General features: G+C 47.2%; 1 protein-coding gene across 12 annotated transcripts in view; it reads left to right on the top strand.

The window, feature by feature from the left end:
- Positions 1-1,459: 1,459 nt before the first annotated feature.
- Positions 1,460-7,078, top strand: part of PGAP4 (post-GPI attachment to proteins GalNAc transferase 4) — a 29,950-nt gene continuing 24,331 nt past the window's right edge. For all 12 annotated transcript variants that reach the window (XM_039383800.1, XM_039383802.1, XM_039383799.1 and 9 more), the window contains exons 1-2: positions 1,460-1,541; positions 3,927-4,080. The gene's annotated coding sequence lies outside the window, so the exon portion shown is untranslated. The remainder of the gene's footprint in view (positions 1,542-3,926; positions 4,081-7,078) is intronic.

Genomic DNA, 7,078 nt, shown 5'->3' with positions numbered 1-7,078 from the left:
TCCTTTTTGATACAGAAGAGCTGTTCTGCTCTGCAAACTAATTGACAAAATAAGCTTTATTTTGATTCTTACGTTGTACTTACTTAAAACAAAAAGGATTTCTGATGACAAGCCCTACAAATTGAAACTCAAATTAGATTTTCTCTTCTCACATACTACCATTTTACACTAAATCTGAAAACCTCAAGGTTTTATTACTTCTGCTACCACCAGCTCTTGCTGCTATAGTACAGAAACTCTATCGCATACATATAAAACCTGATGTACAGACACAGAATCACAGAACTAAAAGCACTGGGCACATGTAAAAGCTGCCATTTGAGTTTATACTCCCCAGCAGGAACTCCAGTCAAGCAATGTTCTGTCCACAAGCCCAAAGGGGACTTGTAGGTAGCCTCCAGGTCTGGCTCAGTAGGAATATCTTAAGGATGGAAGGAGAAAGGGGAAAAACAGCCAACTAACTCCATTGCAAGATCAAATCTAGAGCTCCTTAAAATAACACCTATTTTAAATTTCCGTTCTTTGGGAACTCAACCTTTTTTCTCAGTCACAGGCTATCCACATTATTCCCTCCCCAGATAGACCACACTGATTTATTACAGACTGACTGTCCTCCTGGCGTTCCCCTCCCCTACCACCGGCCTGCTGTGGAAGAGAGATGCGAGAGCTGGGGCTGTTTAGTCTAGAGAGGGGAAGACTGAGAGGGAATCTCTCTAGTGCCAAGAGGATGGTGCCAGACTCTTTTCGATGATGCCTAGCGACAGGATGAGGAGCAATGGTCATAAACTAAAACACAGGAAGTTCCACTCAACATGAGGAAGAACTTCCTTCCACTGACGGTAGCAGAGCATAGAATGGGCTGCCCTGGGAGGGAATGGACTCTCCCTCTCTGGAGATATCCCAAACCCATCTGGACGTGTTCCTGTGTCACCTGCTCCAGGTGATCTTGCCTTGGCAGGAGGATTGAACTGGGTGATCTCCAGAGGTCCCTTCCAACCCTAAAAATTCCATTATTCGAGTTCCCACATGCCCTAGCCGCTCCTACACCCCTGCCGCCCCCCTCCAGTCCGTGGGGACCCCCGCGGTCCTGCCGCTGCCCCCGGGAGCCTCCCACCCCGCCAGACGCACACCCCCCAGTCCTGTCCCTCCCTCCCTCCATGGGCGTGTGGCGTCTCCACCACCGAGCCACTGCCCCTTTCCCCCGCACTGCTACCTCCCGGCTCTCCTCGGACCCCGGCCCGGATCCCGGCCCGCCCTACAGACCCGCCGCAGCACCGCCGCCACCACCTCCTCAAGCCATCCTGCCAGCAATGGCCGCCGCCGACCGCCCCTTCCGGCCGCCATTTCGCCCTCACGCGTGATGGAGGCGCCGCTTTGCCCTCGTCCGACATGGCCGCCGTTGCCATGGCGCCCGACGCCCATGCCCGTACCCGCACCTAAGATGGCGGGAGCGGGTGGTGCCGCCCCGCTCGTGTGAAGGGCCGCCTCCCATCCCCGCCCCTCGCATGGGTGTGCCCCGCTGACACCCCGTGTTCCCCGTGGTGCGTTAAAAGTGTATTATGTGAATTTCTGAATGTTGGCGAAGCATTCTGTGTCAGCAGTACCGTAGCCAGCGGGACTAGGAAAGCGATTCTCCCCTCTGTAGTGGTCACCGGCCAGGCCGCAGTTCAAGTGCTGCGTCCAGTTCTGGTCTCCTCAATTCAGGAAGGACACTGAGGTGCTGGAGCGTGTCTAACGAAGGGAAAGAGAGCTGGAGAAGGGTCTGGAGCACAGGTCTGGTGAGGAGCAGCTGAGGGAGCTGCGGGGGCTCAGCCTGGAGAAAAGGAGACTCAGGGGAGACCTTACTCCCTACAACTCCTTGAAGGGAGAGTGTAGCCAGGCGGGGCTTGGTCTCTTTTCCCAGGTAACAAGTGACCGTATAAGAGGAAACGGCCTCTAGTTGTGCCAGGGGAGGGTTAAGTTGGACATTAGTAGGAATTTCTTCACAGAAAGGGTGATTAGACATTGGAATGGGCTGCCCAGGGAGGTGGTGGAGTAACTGTCCCTGGAGGTGTTTAAGGAAACACTGAACAGGGCACTCAGTTCCATGGTCTCGCTGACGTGGTGTTGGGTCAAAGGGGTCAGTCTCAGAGGTCTTTCCCAACTTAATGATTCTGTGAAGCTGTGAAAATCTATCTGTGTGAAATACATAAACGTACATGCACCACGCAGGCCCAGCTCCAGCTAAGATTGAGCTAGTAGATAATGTAAGTCTAAAGTGAAATTTTAATGGTTTAGGTTTAGTATCTTCATCTCTGCACATCTTTGTAGAAAACCAGGAAAACACCTGCAAACAGCATCAGGCTAACAGGGCTCTGGCTTTATTTGCATTGCTCAGAGAAGCTGAGGATCATAGAATCATAGAATCATAGAATCGATTGGGTTGGAAAAGACCTCCGAGATCATCGAGTCCAACCCTTGGTCCAAATCCAGTCCATTTACTAGATCATGGCACTCAGTGCCACGTCCAATCTGCGTTTAAAAAGCTCCAGGGATGGTGAATCCACCACCTCTCTGGGCAGCCCATTCCAATGCCTGATTACTCTCTCTGTAAAGAATTTTCTCCTGATATCCAACTTAAATTTCCCCTGGCGGAGCTTAAGCCCGTGCCCCCTTGTCCTCTTGCTGAGTGCCCGAGAGAAGAGACCAACCCCCACCTGGCTAGAACTTCCCTTCAGGTAGTTATAGACGGTGATGAGGTCACCTCTGAGCCTCCTCTTCTCCAGGCTAAACAACCCCAGCTCCCTCAGCCTCTCCCCATAGGACTTATGCTCCCGTCCCTTCACCAGCCTTGTTGCTCTTCTCTGGACCCGCTCCAGCACCTCAATATCCTTCCTGAACTGAGGGGCCCAGAACTGAACACAATACTCAAGGTGTGGCCTCACCAACGCAGAGTACAGGGGAAGGATCACTTCCCTGCTCCTGCTGGCCACGCTATTTTTGATACAGTACAAGATCCCATTGGCCTTCTTGGCCACCTGGGCACACTGTTGGCTCATGTTGAGCTTCCTGTCAATTAGTACCCCCAGGTCCCTTTCTGCCTGGCTGCTTTCCAGCCACTCTGTGCCCAGCCTGTAGCGCTGCAGGGGGTTGTGGTGGCCAAAGTGCAGGACCCGGCACTTGGCTTTATTGAACTTCATCCCATTGGAATCAGCCCATCTCTCAAGTCTAGCCAGATCCCTCTGCAGAGCCCTCCTGCCTTCCAGCAGGTCGACACTCCCTCCCAGTTTGGTGTCATCAGCAAATTTGCTGATGATGGACTCAATCCCCTCATCTAAATCATCAATAAAGCTATTAAACAGGACTGGACCCAACACAGACCCCTGGGGAACACCACTGGTGACCGGCTGCCAGCTGGATGCAGCTCCATTCACCAGCACTCTCTGGGCCCGACCCTCCAGCCAGCTCCTAATCCAGGAGAGGGTACACTTGTCCAAGCCATGGGCTACCAGCTTTTCCAGGATGCCCCATCCCTGGAAGTGTCCAAGGCCAGGTTGGACACAGCTTGGAGCAACCTGGGCTAGTGGGAGCTGTCCATGGCAGGGGTTTGGAACTAGAAAAGCTTTAAGGTCTCTTGCAGCCCAAACCGTTCTGTGATTTGATGATTTATTTATTGGTTGAAAGTAGGTTTGTACCTTCAAAGCAGCACAAGTTTTTTGTTTTAATTGCAGGGTTTGCTTTCGTTCAGTTCCATAGCAGCTGTCTCCACTGAAAATGCCAAAATAAAAGTACAGTCCCCCTACTGCAAATCACAATATAATGGGCTGCCATGCCCAAGAGCCATAGACTAGCCCAGTACTACACTACAAGACTTCAGGCTGAGTAAACATTTGAGTTCATGAAGGAAAAATACAGCTTTCCTTGTGAATTTGTTTTCCCCTGTGCAGCTGTCAAGGCGAGCCTGGTGAGCCAGTGAGCTGCTGCAGCTTTGTGAGCAAGTGTGAGAGCAGCTGGGACAGGGAAGTTGACCAGCTTGGCTGAAATCTGTATTTGCAGAGAACTTGTGTCATTAAAAAAACCTGACATAACAGCACTGGAAAGGTGAGTACCTCGGGGATTTCTTAAGAGATTGAATTCAGTGCTCCCCTAGTTAAAAAATAAAAACCACAACAAACAACAAAACATTTGCTAATGCATTTCCCACCAACAGCATTTCCTTGCAGCTGGAGAGCCCTTGACTGAGTAAGAAGTAGTTGGTAAGTGATAGATTCTCAGTTCAGCCAGTTCTTCACCACAGTGTTAGAAACCAAAAGAGCTTTTATGTTGCATCAAATGTACTCCAAATGAAGTCTTAGAGTCAGCATAGCCTTCAGTTCTTGTGTTTTCCCTTCCCTTGCTTTATACTTTTTTTTTCTCCCCTCTATGTATTTTTCTCTGAGATGTGGATCCCATGAAAATTTAGTCCTCTCAGCAAAGCTGTAACTGAAATGGGGATGACCACAACCTTTTATTTAATTTCATGCTTGTGTCTTTTATCTCTGTGCACCTTGGCATTTCCTCCACAGGGAAAGAAAACCCATTTCCTGCAAAGCACTCTTACTCTTGTACATTCTGTCCCATATCTGTCTTAACCACCCACCATGCTTTAGATAAGCATTCAAACTAATCTTTGAGTTGCCCTTCTATACACTGCATATTACATTCCTTAGTGTTTGAGACTGCCCTAAAATGGGACTTAAAAGGGAAAGTTTTAGCAGCAGCTGGATCATAGCGCTATAAAAGAAATGGCTGTGCTTCAGAGTGCCCATGTAGTTTCCCACACAGCCTGCAAACTCGAGACTGAGACCCTTGTTCCCCTCCAGTACAAGGAATATGCTGTTTCCCTTAGTGCTGTTTGTAGATTTACAGTCACTTCCTTGTGAATTGTTATGCAGAGACAACTCAGCAGACAAGGGAAAAAATATAAGCAAAGCAAAATATGAATGCTAAGGAGAGAAGGAGAGGGATTAATGATACTTGTATTAATACTTGAGATACTTTTGTGGAGCAACTAGGAGAGCAAAGCAATCTAATGTCAGTGAAGAGGAACTGCAGCAATTTGCAATTACTTGGAGTATCCTAGGAATATGACAGGTAGCGTTGCTTTTTTTCCTGAAACTGGCAGGTTCAACCAGAGTCCTTCACTTGCAATTGCTATAAGAGAGAGTTAAGCAGTCATTCAAAATTACAGCTAGTTATGAATTCAAATGATGGAAGCAGAGTATTTCCTGGAATGAAAGTGCGCTTGTTTTTAGCATAATCAGAGGAAAACACCAAAGACCCAGAGATGAACTGAGTAAATAAAATTGTGTAGGGAACAGCCTACAAATGAGACAATTTTGAGCTTGTAGTGTTAGTGTGCTCAGGCTGTGACCACAGAAGTACACTCACGTTGATTCTCCTTGTGTAAACAAGACTTGCACAGCCTTTTGACCAGGGTTGTACTAAGCATCACTCCTTACCTATTTCAAATCTCTCTTCCAAATCAAAAGGACATTCAAAAACTCAAATATTGTCTCTTCCTCACGTTATCAGACTAGCAGAATATGCTAAAGTTTGTTATGAAAGCCCAACACTGGCATGAGACGCACCCTCTTCAGTAAAGCGGGATGTTGAGACACAGTGCTGTGAACTGTTTGCATATTACCCAGATGTGCCTGCAGGTATGCAGTTAAATTTAGAAGTCTGGCACACCCAGGATGGTACCTGAAGTGATCTTTCATCCAGCAGAACTGTGCTGCTTCCAAGAGGAAAGGCCACGTGGGAGATAGTGTGGATAGCTGATCTCACTAAAGTCTGTTAGTGAACCCGAGATCGTGGCTAGCAGAAGGCTGTACCCTGTGGGTAGAGAGAAATCCTCTTTTTTGCCAGAAAGTTTATGTGCCTGAAGTCTGCTGAGGAACTACCAGAACACAAATTCCTCCTAAAGATGGGACCAGAAGAGCTTTGGCCCATCGGCTCCAGATGCTGTCAGTGGCAGATTAAGAAGGAGATTGCAGGTTGCACACACAAGGAAAGAGGTCGGACAAATGGACCCAAGGACCTGTGGGATGAAAGGCGGGGGGTGCTGTGCTAGGTACATATTTATTAGGGACAACAGTGGAACTGTATTTAATAACATCAGGGTACTTTATTTAATCATATCCACCCAATGCAATGGGTACATCAGGTCACGCAGAAATGTGTCACTCTACAACATCCTTGATTTAGCCAACAATTGCTGTTTATATCATTTCAGGATGTTACAATTTTCTTGAGAGACAGGCTGACTAAAGAAAATGAGTACACATAAAACTGTAGCCAATGCACTTTAACTGAGTTCTTGCTTTACTGTAGAAAGAAATTGCACTCCTTTTTTTTTTAATTAAAATTAGTTAATTATTGCTTACCTGTTCATCCTACTGTACCATACTAGGGTGCTTATGACACACATCTAGGAAGAGAGACGCAGATCATATTTTGCCCAGGTGCAGGAAAGAAATTCCATTGTCCCCTGACCAGAACTGGTTTGGACAGACATGTTTAAATTGCCTATATATTCTGCACAGAAATTCTCACTTACTTTTTCGTCATGTTATTTCACTAGTTGTCTTCCTCCTGTAGAGAAATACTTAATGCTTTAAGCTAAATGGAGAATATAGGTATGAATTGAAAAGATGACTAAGTGGGTTTATTTTATGGAAAAAATGAAGTCTGTAAAACAAACCTTACCTACTGCCCCTTCCCATTTGTTAATGGGATGGCACTCCCATACTTTTTCCAAATACGAGCTTTCCTCATGATCTAACTATACAGTTAAAGCAGTACCTTAAGTAAGGTCAGTAAGTCATAAATACGATCTCCTGTAAAAAGCCAAAGGCTGTTTGCTGCACCACACACAATGGAAGTGCTGAAGAACCAGACAGTTTGGAGGCACAAAGCAGTACTGGAAGCAGCTCAGTTAAAACACAAGAAGGAGAGGAGAGAAAGAGGGGAAGGGAGTTGCTCTCTCTTGACACCCAGAACATCCTGGCAGGCAATCCAAAAAAAAGAAGGAATCAAATATAGTCACTGAGAAACC

The sequence above is a fragment of the Pipra filicauda genome, unplaced genomic scaffold, assembly GCF_003945595.2.
Source record: "Pipra filicauda isolate LSUMZ 115617 unplaced genomic scaffold, ASM394559v2 scaffold326_size819446_pilon, whole genome shotgun sequence".
NCBI classification, from domain to species: domain Eukaryota; kingdom Metazoa; phylum Chordata; class Aves; order Passeriformes; family Pipridae; genus Pipra; species Pipra filicauda.
Note: the sequence above shows the minus strand (reverse complement) of the source record. Positions and strands in the feature narration are given on the sequence as shown.